This window comes from Stenella coeruleoalba, assembly GCF_951394435.1.
Source record: "Stenella coeruleoalba genome assembly, contig: scaffold_166, whole genome shotgun sequence".
NCBI classification, from domain to species: domain Eukaryota; kingdom Metazoa; phylum Chordata; class Mammalia; order Artiodactyla; family Delphinidae; genus Stenella; species Stenella coeruleoalba.
Genome location: NW_027646175.1, coordinates 419,538 through 446,440, shown reverse-complemented (window position 1 = coordinate 446,440; position 26,903 = coordinate 419,538). Strand labels below are relative to the sequence as shown.

Below are 26,903 nucleotides of genomic sequence, written 5' to 3'. Positions count from 1 at the left end.
AGTTAAATTTGCCCGTCCAGACACCTCCAGCTAGTCTCTCATTGGTTCTCGCTATTTCTGTTCATCTTCCGCAGAAATTGCAAACTGGGCCAAACAGGAGGTTAAAGGGACTGACTCTCCAAGTGGGGAGAGTGTTAGTAAAGCGTCTGGAATGTTGCACCCGAGTACCAGGGTAGGAAAACTGAGACATATTTGAACACGTCTCCCGATCACATGGTTGATCATACTCTAGGTTCCACATGCATGTTTTAGCCAAAGGAAGAATACCTAAAACCTGGGTAGTTGAAACCCGTGGAATGGGTACCATGCAATATGACTTCAAAGGGTCTTCATTTGCTCACCGAACCTCTCCAATCCTATCACTGCTGCGTTTATGCCCCTGTACACATGCTTGATTCTCTTTTGGAGACATAGCAATCCATAGGTTTTAAGATACTTACTAGTCAGGTACATTCTTAGGCGTTTAATATGCGGTGTTGAGTCCATTTCATTGAGCAAGGAGTAGCTCTTGTCTATTCCATATTTGGCTTAAGGAACTTTATCTGTGCTCATTTCAATCTCTGGTTTTATGCAGCAACCCAACTCACCTTTCCCCTTAAGCAAGCATAAGTTGGTTTTCTAAATTTGAGAACCTGTTCTGTTTTGGAATTCAGTTCCTGTGCAGCCAAGTTTACATTCCGTGTATTAGTGATATCTTATGATGTTTCTTTTTCTGTGTGACTTATTTCAGTTAGAATCATCGTACCTGAATCTACTCATTATGCTGCTACGGGCCTGATGACATAGATTTCATTGCTGAGTGATACTGCATTGTACGTAAGTACCACATGTTCTTTATCCATTTTTCACTTTCTGCGATGTTGAACTTGTACTGTAAACGGGGTTCTTGTAAACAGAGCCGTTCCAAACTTTGGGGTGGCTGTGTCTTTTTGATTTTAATTTCCCTAAGCTATAGGACCATAAGTTGCAGTGCCCTAGGCTCTGTTGCTTTGTTTTTTAGATGTTTCAGGAAACACCATACACTTCTCCCGAGTGTCTGTTGGCAATTTACATCCCGCCCATCAGCATAACAAGGCTCCCAGTTCTCAATGGCCTGTTGCCTTTCTGGATTTTACACTTTTTTCAGATGGCCCTTTTGACCGGGGGGAAGTGAGACTTCATTGTAGTGCAGATTTCCTTTGCAAGCTTGCTTGGTTGGCCAAAAAGGGCGTATGCGTTTTTTCCTGAATATATTCAGGAAAAAACGCATACGCCCTTTTTGGCCAAGTGCATCATTGTGGACGTTCTGCCTCTTTTCCTATGCTTTCAATGCAATTCCAGTCTACCTCCTGAAATCGGTTTCCTGCAATTCTGCCCCGCTTTCAAGTCCTCTTGGCAGCCTTACTTCAGTCTATTTTTTGACGATAGCTGTCATTTATAACTCTGCAGGTTTGTGAATTACAGTGCCCCTGAGCTCCTTTCTTCAACTCGCTTTCTTGTGACCTGGCCGCAACACCGCAGGATGGCTTCAGGCCCTAATCTGGTTCCGGCCCGGCATGCTGAGCCTTTGGTTAATTCCTCTTCCTGGTGGGAAATGAGAGTTAAATTTGCCCGTTCAGACACCTCCAGCTAGTCTCTCATTGGTTCTCGCTATTCCTGTTCATCTTCCACAGAAATTGCAAACTGGGCCAAACAGGAGTTTAAAGGGACTGACTCTCCAAGTCGGGAGAGTGTTAGTAAAGCATCTGGAATGTTGCACCCGAGTACCAGGGGAGGAAAAGTGAGACATACTTGAACACGTCTCCCGTTCACATGGTTGATCATACACTGGGTTCCACATGCATGTTTTAGCTGAAGGAAGAATACCTTAAACCTGGAGAGTTGAGACACGTGGAATGGGTACCATGCAATATGACTTCAAAGGGTCTTCATTTGCTCACCGAACCTCTCCAATCCTATCACTGCTGCGTTTATGCCCCTGTACACATGCTTGATTGTCTTTTGGAGACATAGCAATCCATAGGTTTTAAGATACTTACTAGTCAGGTACATTCTTAGGCGTTTAATATGGGGTGTTGAGTCCATTTCGTTGAGCAAGGAGTAGCTCTTGTCTATTCCATATTTGGCTTAAGGAACTTTATCTGTGCTCATTTCAATCTCTGGTTTTATGCAGCAACCCAACTCACCTTTCCCCTGAAGCAAGCATAAGTTGGTTTTCTAAATTTGAGACCCTGTTCTGTTTTGGAATGCAGTTCCTGTGTAGCCAAGTTTACATTCCGTGTATTAGTGATATCTTATGATGTTTCTTTTTCTGTGTGACTTATTTCAGTTAGAATCATCGTACCTGAATCCACTCATTATGCTGCTACGGGCCTGATGACATAGATTTCATTGCTGACTGATACTGCATTGTACGTAAGTACCACAAGTTCTTTATCCATTTTTCACTTTCTGTGATATTGAACTTGTACGGTAAACTAGGTTCTTGTAAACGGAGGCGTCCCAAACTTTGGGGTGGCTGTGTCTTTTTGATTTTAATTTCCCTAAGCTATAGGACCATAAGTGGAAGTGCCCTAGGCTCTGTTGCTTTGTTTTTTAGATGTTTCAGGAAACACCATACACTTCTCCCGAGTGGTTGTTGGCAATTTACATCCCGCCCATCAGCATAACAAGGCTCCCAGTTCTCCATGGCCTGTCCTGCCTTTCTGGATTTTACACTTTTTTCAGATGGCCCTTTTGACCGGGGGGAAGTGAGACTTCATTGTAGTGCAGATTTCCTTTGCAAGCTTGCTTGGTTGTCCAAAAAGGGCGTATGCGTTTTTTCCTGAATATATTCAGGAAAAAACGCATACGCCCTTTTGGCCAAGTGCATCATTGTGGACGTTCTGCCTCTTTTCCTATGCTTTCAATGCAATTCCAGTCTACCTCCTGAAATCGGTTTCCTGAAATTCTGCCCCACTTTCAAGTCCTCTTGGCAGCCTTACTTCAGTCTATTTTTGGACGATAGCTGTCATTTATAACTCTGCAGGTTTGTGAATTACAGTGCCCCTGAGCTCCTTTCTTCAACTCGCTTTCTTTTGAGCTGGCCGCAACACCGCAGGATGGCTTCAGGCCCTAATCTGATTCTGGCATGGCACGCTGAGCCTTTGGTTAATTACTCTTCCTGGTAGGAAATGAGAGTTAAATTTGCCCGTCCAGACACCTCCAGCTAGTCTCCATTGGTTCTCGCTATTCCTGTTCATCTTCCGCAGAAATTGCAAACTGGGCCAAACAGGAGGTTAAAGGGACTGACTCTCCAAGTCGGGAGAGTGTTAGTAAAGCATCTGGAATGTTGCACCCGAGTACCAGGGTACGAAAACTGAGACATATTTGAACACGTCTCCCGATCACATGGTTGATCATACTCTAGGTTCCACATGCATGTTTTAGCTGAAGGAAGAATACCTTAAACCTGGGTAGTTGAAACCCGTGGAATGGGTACCATGCAATATGACTTCAAAGGGTCTTCATTTGCTCACCGAACCTCTCCAATCCTATCACTGCTGCGTTTATGCCCGTGTACACATGCTTGATTCTCTTTTGGAGACATAGCAATCCATAGGTTTTAAGATACTTAGAAGTCAGGTACATTCTTAGGCGTTTAATATGCAGTGTTGAGTCCATTTCGTTGAGCAAGGAGTAGCTCTTGTCTATTCCATATTTGGCTTAAGGAACTTTATCTGTGCTCATTTCAATCTCTGGTTTTATGCAGCACCCCAACTCACCTTTACCCTTAAGCAAGCATAAGTTGTTTTTCTAAATTTGAGTCCCTGTTCTGTTCTGTAATTCAGTTCCTGTGTAGCCAAGTTTACATTCCGTGTATTAGTGATATCTTATGATGTTTCTTTTTCTGTGTGACTTACTTCAGTTAGAATCATCATACCTGAATCCACTCATTGTGCTGCTAAGGGCCTGATGACACAGATTTCATTGCTGAGTGATATTGCTTTGTAAGTAAATACCACAACTTCTTTCTCCATTTTTCACTTTCTGCGATGTTGAACTTGTACTGTAAACGAGGTTCTTGTAAACAGAGCCGTTCCAAACTTTGGGGTGGCTGTGTCTTTTTGATTTTAATTTCCCTAAGCTATAGGACCATAAGTGGAAGTGCCCTAGGTTCTGTTGCTTTGTTTTTTAGATGTTTCAGGAAACACCATACACTTCTCCCGAGTGGTTGTTGGCAATTTACATCCCGCCCATCAGCATAACAAGGCTCCCAGTTCTCCATGGCCTGTCCTGCCTTTCTGGAGTTTACAGTTTTTTCAGATGGCCCTTTTGACCGGGGGGAAGTGAGACTTCATTGTAGTGCAGATTTCCTTTGCAAGCTTGCTTGGTTGGCCAAAAAGGGCGTATGCGTTTTTTCCTGAATATATTCAGGAAAAAACGCATACGCCCTTTTTGGCCAAGTGCATCATTGTGGACGTTCTGCCTCTTTTCCTATGCTTTCAATGCAATTCCAGTCTACCTCCTGAAATCGGTTTCCTGCAATTCTGCCCCGCTTTCAAGTCCTCTTGGCAGCCTTACTTCAGTCTATTTTTGGACGATAGCTGTCATTTATAACTCTGCAGGTTTGTGAATTACAGTGCCCCTGAGCTCCTTTCTTCAACTCGCTTTCTTGTGACCTGGCCGCAACACCGCAGGATGGCTTCAGGCCCTAATCTGATTCTGGCATGGCACGCTGAGCCTTTGGTTAATTCCTCTTCCTGGTAGGAAATGAGAGTTAAATTTGCCCGTCCAGACACCTCCAGCTAGTCTCCATTGGTTCTCGCTATTCCTGTTCATCTTCCGCAGAAATTGCAAACTGGGCCAAACAGGAGGTTAAAGGGACTGACTCTCCAAGTCGGGAGAGTGTTAGTAAAGCGTCTGGAATGTTGCACCCGAGTACCAGGGTACGAAAACTGAGACATATTTGAACACGTCTCCCGATCACATGGTTGATCATACTCTAGGTTCCACATGCATGTTTTAGCTGAAGGAAGATTACCTTAAACCTAGGTAGTTGCAACACGTGGAATGGGTACCATGCAATATGAGTTCAAAGGGTCTTCATTTGCTCACCGAACCTCTCCAATAATATCACTGCTGCGTTTATGCCCCTGTACACATGCTTGATTCTCTTTTGGAGACATAGCAATCCATAGGTTTTAAGATACTTACAAGTCAGGTACATTCTTAGGCGTTTAATATGCGTTGTTGAGTCCATTTCGTTGAGCAAGGAGTAGCTCTTGTCTATTCCATATTTGGCTTAAGGAACTTTATCTGTGCTCATTTCAATCTCTGGTTTTATGCAGCAACCCAACTCACCTTTCCCCTGAAGCAAGCATAAGTTGGTTTTCTAAATTTGAGTCCCTGTTCTGTTCTGTAATTCAGTTCCTGTGTAGCCAAGTTTACATTCCGTGTATTACTGATATCTTATGATGTTTCTTTTTCTGTGTGACTTACTTCAGTTAGAATCATCATACCTGAATCCACTCATTGTGCTGCTAAGGGCCTGATGACACAGATTTCATTGCTGAGTGATATTGCTTTGTAAGTACATACCACAACTTCTTTATCCATTTTTCACTTTCTGCAATGTTGAACTTGTACTGTAAACGAGGTTCTTGTAAACAGAGCCATTCCAAACTTTGGGGTGGCTGTGTCTTTTTGATTTTAATTTCCCTAAGCTATAGGACCATAAGTGGAAGTGCCCTAGGTTCTGTTGCTTTGTTTTTTAGATGTTTCAGGAAACACCATACACTTCTCCCGAGTGGTTGTTGGCAATTTACATCCCGCCCATCAGCATAACAAGGCTCCCAGTTCTCCATGGCCTGTCCTGCCTTTCTGGATTTTACACTTTTTTCAGATGGCCCTTTTGACCGGGGGGAAGTGAGACTTCATTGTAGTGCAGATTTCCTTTGCAAGCTTGCTTGGTTGGCCAAAAAGGGCGTATGCATTTTTTCCTGAATATATTCAGGAAAAAACGCATACGCCCTTTTTGGCCAAGTGCATCATTGTGGACGTTCGGCCTCTTTTCCTATGCTTTCAATGCAACTCCTGTCTACCTCCTGAAATCGGTTTCCTGCAATTCTGCCCCGCTTTCAAGTTCTCTTGGCAGCCTTACTTCAGTCTATTTTTGGACAATAGCTGTCATTTATAACTCTGCAGGTTTGTGAATTACAGTGCCCCTGAGCTCCTTTCTTCAACTCGCTTTCTTGTGCCCTGGTCGCAACATCGCAGGATGGCTTCAGGCCCTAATCTGGTTCCGGCCCGGCACGCTGAGCCTTTGGTTAATTCCTCTTCCTGGTGGGAAATGAGAGTTAAATTTGCCCGTCCAGACACCTCCAGCTAGCCTCTCATTGGTTCTCGCTATTCCTGTTCATCTTCCGCAGAAATTGCAAACTGGGCCAAACAGGAGGTTAAAGGGACTGACTCCCCAAGTGGGGAGAGTGTTAGTAAAGCGTCTGGAATGTTGCACCCGAGTACCAGGGGAGGAAAACTGAGACATATTTGAACATGTCTCCCGATCACATGGTATATCATACTCTAGGTTCCACATGCATGTTTTAGCTGAAGGAAGAATACCTTAAACCTGGGTAGTTGAAACCCGTGGAATGGGTACCATGTAATATGACTTCAAAGGGTCTTCATTTGCTCACCGAACCTCTCCAATCCTATCACTGCTGCGTTTATGCCCCTGTACACATGCTTGATTCTCTTTCGGAGACATAACAATCCATAGGTTTTAAGATACTTACAAGTCTGGTACATTCTTAGGCGTTTAATACGCGGTGTTGAGTCCATTTCGTTGAGCAAGGAGTAGCTCTTGTCTATTCCATATTTGGCTTAAGGAACTTTATCTGTGCTCATTTCAATCTCTGGTTTTATGCAGCACCCCAACTCACCTTTACCCTTAAGCAAGCAGAAGTTGTTTTTCTAAATTTGAGACACTGTTCTGTTCTGTAATTCAGTTCCTGTGTAGCCAACTTTACATTCCGTGTATTACTGATATCTTATGATGTTTCTTTTTCTGTGTGACTTATTTCAGTTAGAATCATCGTACCTGAATCCACTCATTATGCTGCTACGGGCCTGATGACATAGATTTCATTGCTGAGTGATACTGCATTGTACGTAAGTACCACAAGTTCTTTATCCATTTTTCACTTTCTGCGATGTTGAACTTGTACTGTAAACGAGGTTCTTGTAAACAGAGGCGTCCCAAACTTTGGGGTGGCTGTGTCTTTTTGATTTTAATTTCCCTAAGCTATAGGACCATAAGTGGCAGTGCCCTAGGCTCTGTTGCTTTGTTTTTTAGATGTTTCAGGAAACACCATACATTTCTCCCGAGTGTCTGTTGGCAATTTACATCCCGCCCATCAGCATAACAAGGCTCCCAGTTCTCCATGGCCTGTCCTGCCTTTCTGGATTTTACACTTTTTTCAGATGGCCCTTTTGACCGGGGGGAAGTGAGACTTCATTGTAGTGCAGATTTCCTTTGCAAGCTTGCTTGGTTGGCCAAACAGGGCGTATGCGTTTTTTCCTGAATATATTCAGGAAAAAACGCATACGCCCTTTTTGGCCAAGTGCATCATTGTGGACGTTCTGCCTCTTTTCCTATGCTTTCAATGCAATTCCAGTCTACCTCCTGAAATCGGTTTCCTGCAATTCTGCCCCGCTTTCAAGTCCTCTTGGCAGCCTTACTTCAGTCTATTTTTGGACGATAGCTGTCATTTATAACTCTGCAGGTTTGTGAATTACAGTGCCCCTGAGCTCCTTTCTTCAACTCGCTTTCTTTTGAGCTGGCCGCAACACCGCAGGATGGCTTCAGGCCCTAATCTGGATCCGGCACGGCACGCTGAGCCTTTGGTTAATTCCTCTTCCTGGTGGGAAATGAGAGTTAAATTTGCCCGTCCAGACACCTCCAGCTAGCCTCTCATTGGTTCTCGCTATTCCTGTTCATCTTCCACAGAAATTGCAAACTGGGCCAAACAGGAGGTTAAAGGGACTGACTCTCCAAGTCGGGAGAGTGTTAGTAAAGCGTCTGGAATGTTGCACCCGAGTACCAGGGGAGGAAAACTGAGACATATTTGAACACGTCTCCCGTTCACATGGTTGATCATACTTGGGTTCCACATGCATGTTTTAGCTGAAGGAAGAATACCTTAAACCTGTGTATTTGAAACCCGTGGAATGGGTACCATGCAATATGACTTCAAAGGGTCTTCATTTGCTCACCGAACCTCTCCAATCCTATCACTGCTGCGTTTATGCCCCTGTACACATGCTTGATTCTCTTTCGGAGACATAGCAATCCATAGGTTTTAAGATACTTACTAGTCAGGTACATTCTTAGGCGTTTAATATGGGGTGTTGAGTCCATTTCGTTGAGCAAGGAGTAGCTCTTGTCTATTCCATATTTGGCTTAAGGAACTTTATCTGTGCTCATTTCAATCTCTGGTTTTATGCAGCACCCCAACTCACCTTTACCCTTAAGCAAGAATAAGTTGGTTTTCTAAATTTGAGACCCTGTTCTGTTCTGTAATTCAGTTCCTGTGTAGCCAAGTTTACATTCCGTGTATTACTGATATCTTATGATGTTTCTTTTTCTGTGTGACTTATTTCAGTTAGAATCATCATACCTGAATCCACTCATTGTGCTGCTAAGGGCCTGATGACACAGATTTCATTGCTGAGTGATATTGCTTTGTAAGTAAATACCACAACTTCTTTATCCATTTTTCACTTTCTGCGATGTTGAACTTGTACTGTAAACGAGGTTCTTGTAAACAGAGGCGTCCCAAACTTTGGGGTGGCTGTGTCTTTTTGATTTTAATTTCCCTAAGCTATAGGACCATAAGTGGAACTGCCCTAGGCTCTGTTGCTTTGTTTTTTAGATGTTTCAGGAAACACCATACACTTCTCCCTAGTGGTTGTTGGCAATTTACATCCCGCCCTTCAGCATAACAAGGCTCCCAGTTCTCCATGGCCTGTCCTGCCTTTCTGGATTTTACACTTTTTTCAGATGGCCCTTTTGACCGGGGGGAAGTGAGACTTCATTGTAGTGCAGATTTCCTTTGCAAGCTTGCTTGGTTGGCTAAAAAGGGCGTATGCGTTTTTTCCTGAATATATTCAGGAAAAAACGCATACGCCCTTTTTGGCCAAGTGCATCATTGTGGACGTTCTGCCTCTTTTCCTATGCTTTCAATGCAATTCCAGTCTACCTCCTGAAATCGGTTTCCTGCAATTCTGCCCCACTTTCAACTCCTCTTGGCAGCCTTACTTCAGTATATTTTTGGACGATAGCTGTCATTTATTACTCTGCAGGTTTGTGAATTACAGTGCCCCTGAGCTCCTTTCTTCAACTCGCTTTCTTGTGAGCTGGCCGCAACACCGCAGGATGACTTCAGGCCCTAATCTGGATCCGGCACGGCACGCTGAGCCTTTGGTTATTTCCTCTTCCTGGTGGGAAATCAGAGTTAAATTTGCCCGTCCAGACACCCCCAGCTAGCCTCTCATTGGTTCTCGCTATTCCTGTTCATCTTCCGCAGAAATTGCAAACTGGGCCAAACAGGAGGTTAAAGGCGCTGACTCCCCAAGTGGGGAGAGTGTTAGTAAAGCGTCTGGAATGTTGCACCCGAGTACCAGGGGAGGAAAACTGAGACATATTTGAACACGTCTCCCGTTCACATGGTTGATCATACTTGGGTTCCACATGCATGTTTTAGCTGAAGGAAGAATACCTAAAACCTGGGTAGTTGAAACCCGTGGAATGGGTACCATGCAATATGACTTCAAAGGGTCTTCATTTGCTCACCGAACCTCTCCAATCCTATCACTGCTGCGTTTATGCCCCTGAACACATGCTTGATTCTCTTTCGGAGACATAGCAATCCATAGGTTTTAAGATACTTACTAGTCAGGTACATTCTTAGGCGTTTAATATGCGGTGTTGAGTCCATTTCGTTGAGCAAGGAGTAGCTCTTGTCTATTCCATATTTGGCTTAAGGAACTTTATCTGTGCTCATTTCAATCTCTGGGTTTATGCAGCACCCCAACTCACCTTTCCCCTTAAGCAAGCATAAGTTGGTTTTCTAAATTTGAGACCCTGTTCTGTTCTATAATTCAGTTCCTGTGTAGCCAAGTTTACATTCCGTGTATTACTGATATCTTATGATGTTTCTTTTTCTGTGTGACTTATTTCAGTTAGAATCATCATACCTGAATCCACTCATTGTGCTGCTAAGGGCCTGATGACACAGATTTCATTGCTGAGTGATATTGCTTTGTAAGTAAATACCACAACTTCTTTATCCATTTTTCACTTTCTGCGATGTTGAACTTGTACTGTAAACGAGGTTCTTGTAAACAGAGCCGTTCCAAACTTTGGGGTGGCTGTGTCTTTTTGATTTTAATTTCCCTAAGCTATAGGACCATAAGTGGAAGTGCCCTAGGTTCTGTTGCTTTGTTTTTTAGATGTTTCAGGAAACACCATACACTTCTCCCGAGTGGTTGTTGGCAATTTACATCCCGCCCATCAGCATAACAAGGCTCCCAGTTCTCCATGGCCTGTCCTGCCTTTCTGGATTTTACACTTTTTTCAGATGGCCCTTTTGACCGGGGGAAGTGAGACTTCATTGTAGTGCAGATTTCCTTTGCAAGCTTGCTTGGTTGGCCAAAAAGGGCGTATGCGTTTTTTCCTGAATATATTCAGGAAAAAACGCATACGCCCTTTTTGGCCAAGTGCATCATTGTGGACGTTCTGCCTCTTTTCCTATGCTTTCAATGCAATTCCAGTCTACCTCCTGAAATCGGTTTCCTGCAATTCTGCCCCGCTTTCAAGTCCTCTTGGCAGCCTTACTTCAGTCTATTTTTGGACGATAGCTGTCATTTATAACTCTGCAGGTTTGTGAATTACAGTGCCCCTGAGCTCCTTTCTTCAACTCGCTTTCTTTTGAGCTGGCCGCAACACCGCAGGATGGCTTCAGGCCCTAATCTGGTTCCGGCACGGCACACTGAGCCTTTGGTTATTTCCTCTTCCTGGTGGGAAATGAGAGTTAAATTTGCCCGTCCAGACACCTCCAGCTAGCCTCTCATTGGTTCTCGCTATTCCTGTTCATCTTCCGCAGAAATTGCAAACTGGGCCAAACAGGAGGTTAAAGGGACTGACTCTCCAAGTGGGGAGAGTGTTAGTAAAGCGTCTGGAATGTTGCACCCGAGTACCAGGGGAGGAAAACTGAGACATATTTGAACACGTCTCCCGTTCACATGGTTGATCATACTTGGGTTCCACATGCATGTTTTAGCTGAAGGAAGAATACCTAAAACCTGGGTAGTTGAAACCCGTGGAATGGGTACCATGCAATATGATTTCAAAGGGTCTTCATTTGCTCACCGAACCTCCCCAATCCTATCACTGCTGCGTTTATGCGCCTGTACACATGCTTGATTCTCCTTCGGAGACATAGCAATCCATAGGTTTTAAGATACTTACTAGTCAGGTACATTCTTAGGCGTTTAATATGCGGTGTTGAGTCCATTTCGTTGAGCAAGGAGTAGCTCTTGTCTATTCCATATTTGGCTTAAGGAACTTTATCTGTGCTCATTTCAATCTCTGGTTTTATGCAGCACCCCAACTCACCTTTCCCCTTAAGCAAGCATAAGTTGGTTTTCTAAATTTGAGACCCTGTTCTGTTCTGTAATTCAGTTCCTGTGTAGCCAAGTTTACATTCCGTGTATTACTGATATCTTATGATGTTTCTTTTTCTGTGTGACTTATTTCAGTTAGAATCATCATACCTGAATCCACTCATTGTGCTGCTAAGGGCCTGATGACACAGATTTCATTGCTGAGTGATATTGCTTTGTAAGTAAATACCACAACTTCTTTATCCATTTTTCACTTTCTGCGATGTTGAACTTGTACTGTAAACGAGGTTCTTGTAAACAGAGCCGTTCCAAACTTTGGGGTGGCTGTGTCTTTTTGATTTTAAATTCCCTAAGCTATAGGACCATAAGTGGAAGTGCCCTAGGCTCTGTTGCTTTGTTTTTTAGATGTTTCAGGAAACACCATACACTTCTCCCGAGTGGTTGTTGGCAATTTACATCCCGCCCATCAGCATAACAAGGCTCCCAGTTCTCCATGGCCTGTCCTGCCTTTCTGGATTTTACACTTTTTTCAGATGGCCCTTTTGACCGGGGGGAAGTGAGACTTCATTCTAGTGCAGATTTCCTTTGCAAGCTTGCTTGGTTGGCCAAAAAGGGCGTATGCGTTTTTTCCTGAATATATTCAGGAAAAAACGCATACGCCCTTTTTGGCCAAGTGCATCATTGTGGACGTTCTGCCTCTTTTCCTATGCTTTCAATGCAATTCCAGTCTACCTCCTAAAATCGGTTTCCTGCAATTCTGCCCCGCTTTCAAGTCCTCTTGGCAGCCTTACTTCAGTCTATTTTTGGACGATAGCTGTCATTTATAACTCTGCAGGTTTGTGAATTACAGTGCCCCTGAGCTCCTTTCTTCAACTCGCTTTCTTGTGACCTGGCCGCAACACCGCAGGATGGCTTCAGGCCCTAATCTGGTTCCGGCACGGCACACTGAGCCTTTGGTTATTTCCTCTTCCTGGTGGGAAATGAGAGTTAAATTTGCCCGTCCAGACACCTCCAGCTAGCCTCTCATTGGTTCTCGCTATTCCTGTTCATCTTCCGCAGAAATTGCAAACTGGGCCAAACAGGAGGTTAAAGGGACTGACTCTCCAAGTGGGGAGAGTGTTAGTAAAGCGTCTGGAATGTTGCACCCGAGTACCAGGGGAGGAAAACTGAGACATATTTGAACACGTCTCCCGTTCACATGGTTGATCATACTTGGGTTCCACATGCATGTTTTAGCTGAAGGAAGAATACCTAAAACCTGGGTAGTTGAAACCCGTGGAATGGGTACCATGCAATATGACTTCAAAGGGTCTTCATTTGCTCACCGAACCTCCCCAATCCTATCACTGCTGCGTTTATGCGCCTGTACACATGCTTGATTCTCTTTCGGAGACATAGCAATCCATAGGTTTTAAGATACTTACTAGTCAGGTACATTCTTAGGCGTTTAATATGCGGTGTTGAGTCCATTTCGTTGAGCAAGGAGTAGCTCTTGTCTATTCCATATTTGGCTTAAGGAACTTTATCTGTGCTCATTTCAATCTCTGGTTTTATGCAGCACCCCAACTCACCTTTCCCCTTAAGCAAGCATAAGTTGGTTTTCTAAATTTGAGCCCCTGTTCTGTTCTGTAATTCAGTTCCTGTGTAGCCAAGTTTACATTCCGTGTATTACTGATATCTTATGATGTTTCTTTTTCTGTGTGACTTATTTCAGTTAGAATCATCATACCTGAATCCACTCATTGTGCTGCTAAGGGCCTGATGACACAGATTTCATTGCTGAGTGATATTGCTTTGTAAGTAAATACCACAACTTCTTTCTCCATTTTTCACTTTCTGCGATGTTGAACTTGTACTGTAAACGAGGTTCTTGTAAACAGAGCCGTTCCAAACTTTGGGGTGGCTGTGTCTTTTTGATTTTAAATTCCCTAAGCTATAGGACCATAAGTGGAAGTGCCCTAGGCTCTGTTGCTTTGTTTTTTAGATGTTTCAGGAAACACCATACACTTCTCCGGAGTGGTTGTTGGCAATTTACATCCCGCCCATCAGCATAACAAGGCTCCCAGTTCTCCATGGCCTGTCCTGCCTTTCTGGATTTTACACTTTTTTCAGATGGCCCTTTTGACCGGGGGGAAGTGAGACTTCATTGTAGTGCAGATTTCCTTTGCAAGCTTGCTTGGTTGGCCAAAAAGGGCGTATGCGTTTTTTCCTGAATATATTCAGGAAAAAACGCATACGCCCTTTTTGGCCAAGTGCATCATTGTGGACGTTCTGCCTCTTTTCCTATGCATTCAATGCAATTCCAGTCTACCTCCTAAAATCGGTTTCCTGCAATTCTGCCCCGCTTTCAAGTCCTCTTGGCAGCCTTACTTCAGTCTATTTTTGGACGATAGCTGTCATTTATAACTCTGCAGGTTTGTGAATTACAGTGCCCCTGAGCTCCTTTCTTCAACTCGCTTTCTTGTGACCTGGCCGCAACACCGCAGGATGGCTTCAGGCCCTAATCTGGTTCCGGCACGGCACACTGAGCCTTTGGTTATTTCCTCTTCCTGGTGGGAAATGAGAGTTAAATTTGCCCGTCCAGACACCTCCAGCTAGCCTCTCATTGGTTCTCGCTATTCCTGTTCATCTTCCGCAGAAATTGCAAACTGTGCCAAACAGGAGGTTAAAGGTGCTGACTCTCCAAGTGGGGAGAGTGTTAGTAAAGCGTCTGGAATGTTGCACCCGAGTACCAGGGGAGTAAAACTGAGACATATTTGAACACGTCTCCCGTTCACATGGTTGATCATACTTGGGTTCCACATGCATGTTTTAGCTGAAGGAAGAATACCTAAAACCTGGGTAGTTGAAACCCGTGGAATGGGTACCATGCAATATGACTTCAAAGGGTCTTCATTTGCTCACCGAACCTCCCCAATCCTATCACTGCTGCGTTTATGCGCCTGTACACATGCTTGATTCTCTTTCGGAGACATAGCAATCCATAGGTTTTAAGATACTTACTAGTCAGGTACATTCTTAGGCGTTTAATATGCGGTGTTGAGTCCATTTCGTTGAGCAAGGAGTAGCTCTTGTCTATTCCATATTTGGCTTAAGGAACTTTATCTGTGCTCATTTCAATCTCTGGTTTTATGCAGCACCCCAACTCACCTTTCCCCTTAAGCAAGCATAAGTTGGTTTTCGAAATTTGAGACCCTGTTCTGTTCTGTAATTCAGTTCCTGTGTAGCCAAGTTTACATTCCGTGTATTACTGATATCTTATGATGTTTCTTTTTCTGTGTGACTTATTTCAGTTAGAATCATCATACCTGAATCCACTCATTGTGCTTCTAAGGGCCTGATGACACAGATTTCATTGCTGAGTGATATTGCTTTGTAAGTAAATACCACAACTTCTTTATCCATTTTTCACTTTCTGCGATGTTGAACTTGTACTGTAAACGAGGTTCTTGTAAACAGAGCCGTTCCAAACTTTGGGGTGGCTGTGTCTTTTTGATTTTAATTTCCCTAAGCTATAGGACCATAAGTGGAAGTGCCCTAGGTTCTGTTGCTTTGTTTTTTAGATGTTTCAGGAAACACCATACACTTCTCCCGAGTGGTTGTTGGCAATTTACATCCCGCCCATCAGCATAACAAGGCTCCCAGTTCTCCATGGCCTGTCCTGCCTTTCTGGATTTTACACTTTTTTCAGATGGCCCTTTTGACCGGGGGGAAGTGAGACTTCATTGTAGTGCAGATTTCCTTTGCAAGCTTGCTTGGTTGGCCAAAAAGGGCGTATGCGTTTTTTCCTGAATATATTCAGGAAAAAACGCATACGCCCTTTTTGGCCAAGTGCATCATTGTGGACGTTCTGCCTCTTTTCCTATGCTTTCAATGCAATTCCAGTCTACCTCCTGGAATCGGTTTCCTGCAATTCTGCCCCGCTTTCAAGTCCTCTTGGCAGCCTTACTTCAGTCTATTTTTGGACGATAGCTGTCATTTATAACTCTGCAGGTTTGTGAATTACAGTGCCCCTGAGCTCCTTTCTTCAACTCGCTTTCTTGTGACCTGGCCGCAACACCGCAGGATGGCTTCAGGCCCTAATCTCGTTCCGGCACGGCACACTGAGCCTTTGGTTATTTCCTCTTCCTGGTGGGAAATGAGAGTTAAATTTGCCCGTCCAGACACCTCCAGCTAGCCTCTCATTGGTTCTCGCTATTCCTGTTCATCTTCCGCAGAAATTGCAAACTGGGCCAAACAGGAGGTTAAAGGGACTGACTCTCCAAGTGGGGAGAGTGTTAGTAAAGCGTCTGGAATGTTGCACCCGAGTACCAGGGGAGGAAAACTGAGACATATTTGAACACGTCTCCCGTTCACATGGTTGATCATACTTGGGTTCCACATGCATGTTTTAGCTGAAGGAAGAATACCTAAAACCTGGGTAGTTGAAACCCGTGGAATGGGTACCATGCAATATGACTTCAAAGGGTCTTCATTTGCTCACCGAACCTCCCCAATCCTATCACTGCTGCGTTTATGCCCCTGTACACATGCTTGATTCTCTTTTGGAGACATAGCAATCCATAGGTTTTAAGATACTTACTAGTCAGGTACATTCTTAGGCGTTTAATATGCGGTGTTGAGTCCATTTCGTTGAGCAAGGAGTAGCTCTTGTCTATTCCATATTTGGCTTAAGGAACTTTATCTGTGCTCATTTCAATCTCTGGTTTTATGCAGCACCCCAACTCACCTTTCCCCTTAAGCAAGCATAAGTTGGTTTTCGAAATTTGAGACCCTGTTCTGTTCTGTAATTCAGTTCCTGTGTGGCCAAGTTTACATTCCATGTATTACTGATATCTTATGATGTTTCTTTTTCTGTGTGACTTATTTCAGTTAGAATCATCATACCTGAATCCACTCATTGTGCTGCTAAGGGCCTGATGACACAGATTTCATTGCTGAGTGATATTGCTTTGTAAGTAAATACCACAACTTCTTTCTCCATTTTTCACTTTCTGCGATGTTGAACTTGTACTGTAAACGAGGTTCTTGTAAACAGAGCCGTTCCAAACTTTGGGGTGGCTGTGTCTTTTTGATTTTAAATTCCCTAAGCTATAGGACCATAAGTGGAAGTGCCCTAGGCTCTGTTGCTTTGTTTTTTAGATGTTTCAGGAAACACCATACACTTCTCCCGAGTGGTTGTTGGCAATTTACATCCCGCCCATCAGCATAACAAGGCTCCCAGTTCTCCATGGCCTGTCCTGCCTTTCTGGATTTTACACTTTTTTCAGATGGCCCTTTTGACCGGGGGGAAGTGAGACTTCATTGTAGTGCAGATTTCCTTTGCAAGCTTGCTTGGTTGGCCAAAAAGGGCGTATGCGTTTTTTCCTGAATATATTCAGGAAAAAACGCATACGCCCTTTTTGGCCAAGTGCATCATTGTGGACGTTCTGCCTCTTTTCCTATGCATTCAATGCAATTCCAGTCTACCTCCTAAAATCGGTTTCCTGCAATTCTGCCCCGCTTTCAAGTCCTCTTGGCAGCCTTACTTCAGTCTATTTTTGGACGATAGCTGTCATTTATAACTCTGCAGGTTTGTGAATTACAGTGCCCCTGAGCTCCTTTCTTCAACTCGCTTTCTTGTGACCTGGCCGCAACACCGCAGGATGGCTTCAGGCCCTAATCTGGTTCCGGCACGGCACACTGAGCCTTTGGTTATTTCCTCTTCCTGGTGGGAAATGAGAGTTAAATTTGCCCGTCCAGACACCTCCAGCTAGCCTCTCATTGGTTCTCGCTATTCCTGTTCATCTTCCGCAGAAATTGCAAACTGTGCCAAACAGGAGGTTAAAGGCGCTGACTCTCCAAGTGGGGAGAGTGTTAGTAAAGCGTCTGGAATGTTGCACCCGAGTACCAGGGGAGTAAAACTGAGACATATTTGAACACGTCTCCCGTTCACATGGTTGATCATACTTGGGTTCCACATGCATGTTTTAGCTGAAGGAAGAATACCTAAAACCTGGGTAGTTGAAACCCGTGGAATGGGTACCATGCAATATGACTTCAAAGGGTCTTCATTTGCTCACCGAACCTCCCCAATCCTATCACTGCTGCGTTTATGCGCCTGTACACATGCTTGATTCTCTTTCGGAGACATAGCAATCCATAGGTTTTAAGATACTTACTAGTCAGGTACATTCTTAGGCGTTTAATATGCGGTGTTGAGTCCATTTCGTTGAGCAAGGAGTAGCTCTTGTCTATTCCATATTTGGCTTAAGGAACTTTATCTGTGCTCATTTCAATCTCTGGTTTTATGCAGCACCCCAACTCACCTTTCCCCTTAAGCAAGCATAAGTTGGTTTTCTAAATTTGAGACCCTGTTCTGTTCTGTAATTCAGTTCCTGTGTAGCCAAGTTTACATTCCGTGTATTACTGATATCTTATGATGTTTCTTTTTCTGTGTGACTTATTTCAGTTAGAATCATCATACCTGAATCCACTCATTGTGCTGCTAAGGGCCTGATGACACAGATTTCATTGCTGAGTGATATTGCTTTGTAAGTAAATACCACAACTTCTTTATCCATTTTTCACTTTCTGCGATGTTGAACTTGTACTGTAAACGAGGTTCTTGTAAACAGAGCCGTTCCAAACTTTGGGGTGGCTGTGTCTTTTTGATTTTAATTTCCCTAAGCTATAGGACCATAAGTGGAAGTGCCCTAGGTTCTGTTGCTTTGTTTTTTAGATGTTTCAGGAAACACCATACACTTCTCCCGAGTGGTTGTTGGCAATTTACATCCCGCCCATCAGCATAACAAGGCTCCCAGTTCTCCATGGCCTGTCCTGCCTTTCTGGATTTTACACTTTTTTCAGATGGCCCTTTTGACCGGGGGGAAGTGAGACTTCATTGTAGTGCAGATTTCCTTTGCAAGCTTGCTTGGTTGGCCAAAAAGGGCGTATGCGTTTTTTCCTGAATATATTCAGGAAAAAACGCATACGCCCTTTTTGGCCAAGTGCATCATTGTGGACGTTCTGCCTCTTTTCCTATGCTTTCAATGCAATTCCAGTCTACCTCCTGGAATCGGTTTCCTGCAATTCTGCCCCGCTTTCAAGTCCTCTTGGCAGCCTTACTTCAGTCTATTTTTGGACGATAGCTGTCATTTATAACTCTGCAGGTTTGTGAATTACAGTGCCCCTGAGCTCCTTTCTTCAACTCGCTTTCTTGTGACCTGGCCGCAACACCGCAGGATGGCTTCAGGCCCTAATCTGGTTCCGGCACGGCACACTGAGCCTTTGGTTATTTCCTCTTCCTGGTGGGAAATGAGAGTTAAATTTGCCCGTCCAGACACCTCCAGCTAGCCTCTCATTGGTTCTCGCTATTCCTGTTCATCTTCCGCAGAAATTGCAAACTGGGCCAAACAGGAGGTTAAAGGGACTGACTCTCCAAGTGGGGAGAGTGTTAGTAAAGCGTCTGGAATGTTGCACCCGAGTACCAGGGGAGGAAAACTGAGACATATTTGAACACGTCTCCCGTTCACATGGTTGATCATACTTGGGTTCCACATGCATGTTTTAGCTGAAGGAAGAATACCTAAAACCTGGGTAGTTGAAACCCGTGGAATGGGTACCATGCAATATGACTTCAAAGGGTCTTCATTTGCTCACCGAACCTCCCCAATCCTATCACTGCTGCGTTTATGCCCCTGTACACATGCTTGATTCTCTTTTGGAGACATAGCAATCCATAGGTTTTAAGATACTTACTAGTCAGGTACATTCTTAGGCGTTTAATATGCGGTGTTGAGTCCATTTCGTTGAGCAAGGAGTAGCTCTTGTCTATTCCATATTTGGCTTAAGGAACTTTATCTGTGCTCATTTCAATCTCTGGTTTTATGCAGCACCCCAACTCACCTTTCCCCTTAAGCAAGCATAAGTTGGTTTTCGAAATTTGAGACCCTGTTCTGTTCTGTAATTCAGTTCCTGTGTAGCCAAGTTTACATTCCATGTATTACTGATATCTTATGATGTTTCTTTTTCTGTGTGACTTATTTCAGTTAGAATCATCATACCTGAATCCACTCATTGTGCTGCTAAGGGCCTGATGACACAGATTTCATTGCTGAGTGATATTGCTTTGTAAGTAAATACCACAACTTCTTTCTCCATTTTTCACTTTCTGCGATGTTGAACTTGTACTGTAAACGAGGTTCTTGTAAACAGAGCCGTTCCAAACTTTGGGGTGGCTGTGTCTTTTTGATTTTAAATTCCCTAAGCTATAGGACCATAAGTGGAAGTGCCCTAGGCTCTGTTGCTTTGTTTTTTAGATGTTTCAGGAAACACCATACACTTCTCCCGAGTGGTTGTTGGCAATTTACATCCCGCCCATCAGCATAACAAGGCTCCCAGTTCTCCATGGCCTGTCCTGCCTTTCTGGATTTTACACTTTTTTCAGATGGCCCTTTTGACCGGGGGGAAGTGAGACTTCATTGTAGTGCAGATTTCCTTTGCAAGCTTGCTTGGTTGGCCAAAAAGGGCGTATGCGTTTTTTCCTGAATATATTCAGGAAAAAACGCATACGCCCTTTTTGGCCAAGTGCATCATTGTGGACGTTCTGCCTCTTTTCCTATGCATTCAATGCAATTCCAGTCTACCTCCTAAAATCGGTTTCCTGCAATTCTGCCCCGCTTTCAAGTCCTCTTGGCAGCCTTACTTCAGTCTATTTTTGGACGATAGCTGTCATTTATAACTCTGCAGGTTTGTGAATTACAGTGCCCCTGAGCTCCTTTCTTCAACTCGCTTTCTTGTGACCTGGCCGCAACACCGCAGGATGGCTTCAGGCCCTAATCTGGTTCCGGCACGGCACGCTGAGCCTTTGGTTATTTCCTCTTCCTGGTGGGAAATGAGAGTTAAATTTGCCCGTCCAGACACCTCCAGCTAGCCTCTCATTGGTTCTCGCTATTCCTGTTCATCTTCCGCAGAAATTGCAAACTGTGCCAAACAGGAGGTTAAAGGCGCTGACTCTCCAAGTGGGGAGAGTGTTAGTAAAGCGTCTGGAATGTTGCACCCGAGTACCAGGGGAGTAAAACTGAGACATATTTGAACACGTCTCCCGTTCACATGGTTGATCATACTTGGGTTCCACATGCATGTTTTAGCTGAAGGAAGAATACCTAAAACCTGGGTAGTTGAAACCCGTGGAATGGGTACCATGCAATATGACTTCAAAGGGTCTTCATTTGCTCACCGAACCTCCCCAATCCTATCACTGCTGCGTTTATGCGCCTGTACACATGCTTGATTCTCTTTCGGAGACATAGCAATCCATAGGTTTTAAGATACTTACTAGTCAGGTACATTCTTAGGCGTTTAATATGCGGTGTTGAGTCCATTTCGTTGAGCAAGGAGTAGCTCTTGTCTATTCCATATTTGGCTTAAGGAACTTTATCTGTGCTCATTTCAATCTCTGGTTTTATGCAGCACCCCAACTCACCTTTCCCCTTAAGCAAGCATAAGTTGGTTTTCTAAATTTGAGCCCCTGTTCTGTTCTGTAATTCAGTTCCTGTGTAGCCAAGTTTACATTCCGTGTATTACTGATATCTTATGATGTTTCTTTTTCTGTGTGACTTATTTCAGTTAGAATCATCATACCTGAATCCACTCATTGTGCTGCTAAGGGCCTGATGACACAGATTTCATTGCTGAGTGATATTGCTTTGTAAGTAAATACCACAACTTCTTTCTCCATTTTTCACTTTCTGCGATGTTGAACTTGTACTGTAAACGAGGTTCTTGTAAACAGAGCCGTTCCAAACTTTGGGGTGGCTGTGTCTTTTTGATTTTAAATTCCCTAAGCTATAGGACCATAAGTGGAAGTGCCCTAGGCTCTGTTGCTTTGTTTTTTAGATGTTTCAGGAAACACCATACACTTCTCCCGAGTGGTTGTTGGCAATTTACATCCCGCCCATCAGCATAACAAGGCTCCCAGTTCTCCATGGCCTGTCCTGCCTTTCTGGATTTTACACTTTTTTCAGATGGCCCTTTTGACCGGGGGGAAGTGAGACTTCATTGTAGTGCAGATTTCCTTTGCAAGCTTGCTTGGTTGGCCAAAAAGGGCGTATGCGTTTTTTCCTGAATATATTCAGGAAAAAACGCATACGCCCTTTTTGGCCAAGTGCATCATTGTGGACGTTCTGCCTCTTTTCCTATGCATTCAATGCAATTCCAGTCTACCTCCTAAAATCGGTTTCCTGCAATTCTGCCCCGCTTTCAAGTCCTCTTGGCAGCCTTACTTCAGTGTATTTTTGGACGATAGCTGTCATTTATAACTCTGCAGGTTTGTGAATTACAGTGCCCCTGAGCTCCTTTCTTCAACTCGCTTTCTTGTGACCTGGCCGCAACACCGCAGGATGGCTTCAGGCCCTAATCTGGTTCCGGCACGGCACACTGAGCCTTTGGTTATTTCCTCTTCCTGGTGGGAAATGAGAGTTAAATTTGCCCGTCCAGACACCTCCAGCTAGCCTCTCATTGGTTCTCGCTATTCCTGTTCATCTTCCGCAGAAATTGCAAACTGTGCCAAACAGGAGGTTAAAGGCGCTGACTCTCCAAGTGGGGAGAGTGTTAGTAAAGCGTCTGGAATGTTGCACCCGAGTACCAGGGGAGTAAAACTGAGACATATTTGAACACGTCTCCCGTTCACATGGTTGATCATACTTGGGTTCCACATGCATGTTTTAGCTGAAGGAAGAATACCTAAAACCTGGGTAGTTGAAACCCGTGGAATGGGTACCATGCAATATGACTTCAAAGGGTCTTCATTTGCTCACCGAACCTCCCCAATCCTATCACTGCTGCGTTTATGCGCCTGTACACATGCTTGATTCTCTTTCGGAGACATAGCAATCCATAGGTTTTAAGATACTTACTAGTCAGGTACATTCTTAGGCGTTTAATATGCGGTGTTGAGTCCATTTCGTTGAGCAAGGAGTAGCTCTTGTCTATTCCATATTTGGCTTAAGGAACTTTATCTGTGCTCATTTCAATCTCTGGTTTTATGCAGCACCCCAACTCACCTTTCCCCTTAAGCAAGCATAAGTTGGTTTTCTAAATTTGAGCCCCTGTTCTGTTCTGTAATTCAGTTCCTGTGTAGCCAAGTTTACATTCCGTGTATTACTGATATCTTATGATGTTTCTTTTTCTGTGTGACTTATTTCAGTTAGAATCATCATACCTGAATCCACTCATTGTGCTGCTAAGGGCCTGATGACACAGATTTCATTGCTGAGTGATATTGCTTTGTAAGTAAATACCACAACTTCTTTATCCATTTTTCACTTTCTGCGATGTTGAACTTGTACTGTAAACGAGGTTCTTGTAAACAGAGCCGTTCCAAACTTTGGGGTGGCTGTGTCTTTTTGATTTTAAATTCCCTAAGCTATAGGACCATAAGTGGAAGTGCCCTAGGCTCTGTTGCTTTGTTTTTTAGATGTTTCAGGAAACACCATACACTTCTCCCGAGTGGTTGTTGGCAATTTACATCCCGCCCATCAGCATAACAAGGCTCCCAGTTCTCCATGGCCTGTCCTGCCTTTCTGGATTTTACACTTTTTTCAGATGGCCCTTTTGACCGGGGGGAAGTGAGACTTCATTGTAGTGCAGATTTCCTTTGCAAGCTTGCTTGGTTGGCCAAAAAGGGCGTATGCGTTTTTTCCTGAATATATTCAGGAAAAAACGCATACGCCCTTTTTGGCCAAGTGCATCATTGTGGACGTTCTGCCTCTTTTCCTATTCTTTCAATGCAATTCCAGTCTACCTCCTGAAATCGGTTTCCTGCAATTCTGCCCCGCTTTCAAGTCCTCTTGGCAGCCTTACTTCAGTCTATTTTTGGACGATAGCTGTCATTTATAACTCTGCAGGTTTGTGAATTACAGTGCCCCTGAGCTCCTTTCTTCAACTCGCTTTCTTGTGACCTGGCCGCAACACCGCAGGATGGCTTCAGGCCCTAATCTGGTTCCGGCACGGCACACTGAGCCTTTGGTTATTTCCACTTCCTGGTGGGAAATGAGAGTTAAATTTGCCCGTCCAGACACCTCCAGCTAGCCTCTCATTGGTTCTCGCTATTCCTGTTCATCTTCCGCAGAAATTGCAAACTGGGCCAAACAGGAGGTTAAAGGGACTGACTCTCCAAGTGGGGAGAGTGTTAGTAAAGCGTCTGGAATGTTGCACCCGAGTACCAGGGGAGGAAAACTGAGACATATTTGAACACGTCTCCCGTTCACGTGGTTGATCATACTTGGGTTCCATATGCATGTTTTAGCTGAAGGAAGAATACCTAAAACCTGGGTAGTTGAAACCCGTGGAATGGGTACCATGCAATATGAATTCAAAGGGTCTTCATTTGCTCACCGCACCTCTCCAATCCTATCACTGCTGCGTTTATGCCCCTGTACACATGCTTGATTCTCTTTCGGAGACATAGCAATCCATAGGTTTTAAGATACTTACTAGTCAGGTACATACTTAGGCGTTTAATATGCGGTGTTGAGTCCATTTCGTTGAGCAAGGAGTAGCTCTTGTCTATTTCATATTTGGCTTAAGGAACTTTATCTGTGCTCATTTTAATCTCTGGTTTTATGCAGCACCCCAACTCACCTTTCCCCTTAAGCAAGCATAAGTTGGTTTTCTAAATTTGAGACCCTGTTCTGTTCTGTAATTCAGTTCCTGTGTAGCCAAGTTTACATTCCGTGTATTACTGATATCTTATGATGTTTCTTTTTCTGTGTGACTTATTTCAGTTAGAATCATCATACCTGAATCCACTCATTGTGCTGCTAAGGGCCTGATGACACAGATTTCATTGCTGAGTGATATTGCTTTGTAAGTAAATACCACAACTTCTTTATCCATTTTTCACTTTCTGCGATGTTGAACTTGTACTGTAAACGAGGTTCTTGTAAACAGAGCCATTCCAAACTTTGGGGTGGCTGTGTCTTTTTGATTTTGAATTCCCTAAGCTATAGGACCATAAGTGGAAGTGCCCTAGGCTCTGTTGCTTTGTTTTTTAGATGTTTCAGGAAACACCATACACTTCTCCGGAGTGGTTGTTGGCAATTTACATCCCGCCCATCAGCATAACAAGGCTCCCAGTTCTCCATGGCCTGTCCTGCCGTTCTGGATTTTACACTTTTTTCAGATGGCCCTTTTGACCGGGGGGAAGTGAGACTTCATTGTAGTGCAGATTTCCTTTGCAAGCTTGCTTGGTTGGCCAAAAAGGGCGTATGCGTTTTTTCCTGAATATATTCAGGAAAAAACGCATACGCCCTTTTTGGCCAAGTGCATCATTGTGGACGTTCTGCCTCTTTTCCTATGCATTCAATGCAATTCCAGTCTACCTCCTGAAATCGGTTTCCTGCAATTCTGCCCCGCTTTGAAGTCCTCTTGGCAGCCTTACTTCAGTCTATTTTTGGACGATAGCTGTCATTTATAACTCTGCAGGTTTGTGAATTACAGTGCCCCTGAGCTCCTTTCTTCAACTCGCTTTCTTGTGACCTGGCCGCAACACCGCAGGATGGCTTCAGGCCCTAATCTGGTTCCGGCACGGCACGCTGAGCCTTTGGTTATTTCCTCTTCCTGGTGGGAAATGAGAGTTAAATTTGCCCGTCCAGACACCTCCAGCTAGTCTCTCATTGGTTCTCGCTATTCCTGTTCATCTTCCGCAGAAATTGCAAACTGGGCCAAACAGGAGGTTAAAGGGACTGACTCTCCAAGTGGGGAGAGTGTTAGTAAAGCGTCTGGAATGTTGCACCCGAGTACCAGGGGTGGAAAACTGAGACATATTTGAACATGTCTCCCGTTCACATGGTTGATCATACTCTGGGTTCCACATGCATGTTTTAGCTGAAGGAAGAATACCTAAAACCTGGGTAGTTGAAACCCGTGGAATGGGTACCATGCAATATGACTTCAAAGGGTCTTCATTTGCTCACCGAACCTCTCCAATCCTATCACTGCTGCCTTTATGCCCCTGTACACATGCTTGATTCTCTTTCGGAGACATAGCAATCCATAGGTTTTAAGATACTTACTAGTCAGGTACATTCTTAGGCGTTTAATATGCGGTGTTGAGTCCATTTCGTTGAGCAAGGAGTAGCTCTTGTCTATTCCATATTTGGCTTAAGGAACTTTATCTGTGCTCATTTCAATCTCTGGTTTTATGCAGCACCCCAACTCACCTTTCCCCTTAAGCAAGCATAAGTTGGTTTTCGAAATTTGAGACCCTGTTCTGTTCTGTAATTCAGTTCCTGTGTAGCCAAGTTTACATTCCGTGTATTACTGATATCTTATGATGTTTCTATTTCTGTGTTACTTATTTCAGTTAGATTCATCATACCTGAATCCACTCATTGTGCTGCTAAGGGCCTGATGACACAGATTTCATTGCTGAGTGATATTGCTTTGTAAGTAAATACCAGAACTTCTTTATCCATTTTTCACCTTCTGCGATGTTGAACTTGTACTGTAAACGAGGTTCTTGTAAACAGAGGCGTCCCAAACTTTGGGGTGGCTGTGTCTTTTTGATTTTAATTTCCCTAAGCTATAGGACCATAAGTGGAAGTGCCCTAGGCTCTGTTGCTTTGTTTTTTAGATGTTTCAGGAAACACCATACACTTCTCCCGAGTGTCTGTTGGCAATTTACATCCCACCCATCACCATAACAAGGCTCCCAGTTCTCCATGGCCTGTCCTGCCTTTGTGGATTTTACACTTTTTTCAGATGGCCCTTTTGACCGGGGGGGGGGGAAGTGAGACTTCATTGTAGTGCAGATTTCCTTTGCAAGCTTGCTTGGTTGGCCAAAAAGGGCGTATGCGTTTTTTCCTGAATATATTCAGGAAAAAACGCATACGCCCTTTTTGGCCAAGTGCATCATTGTGGACGTTCTGCCTCTTTTCCTATGCTTTCAATGCAATTCCAGTCTACCTCCTGAAATCGGTTTCCTGCAATTCTGCCCCGCTTTCAAGTCCTCTTGGCAGCCTTACTTCAGTCTATTTTTGGACGATAGCTGTCATTTATAACTCTGCAGGCTTGTGAATTACAGTGCCCCTGAGCTCCTTTCTTCAACTCGCTTTCTTGTGACCTGGCCGCAACACCGCAGGATGGCTTCAGGCCCTAATCTGGTTCCGGTACGGCACGCTGAGCCTTTGGTTATTTCCTCTTCCTGGTGGGAAATGAGAGTTAAATTTGCCCGTCCAGACACCTCCAGCTAGCCTCTCATTGGTTCTCACTAT

At 44.0% G+C, this 26,903-nt stretch overlaps 1 long non-coding RNA gene across 8 annotated transcripts in view; it reads left to right on the top strand.

Moving 5' to 3' along the window:
* Positions 1 to 749: 749 nt before the first annotated feature.
* The window catches only part of LOC307181287, a 405,967-nt gene continuing 379,813 nt past the window's right edge, over positions 750 to 26,903 (top strand). For 3 of the 8 annotated variants that reach the window (XR_013826324.1, XR_013826325.1, XR_013826327.1), the window contains exon 1: positions 750 to 816. This is a non-coding gene — a long non-coding RNA (uncharacterized lncRNA). The remainder of the gene's footprint in view (positions 817 to 26,903) is intronic. The other 5 variants (XR_013826328.1, XR_013826331.1, XR_013826332.1 and 2 more) reach the window with 3 other exon arrangements.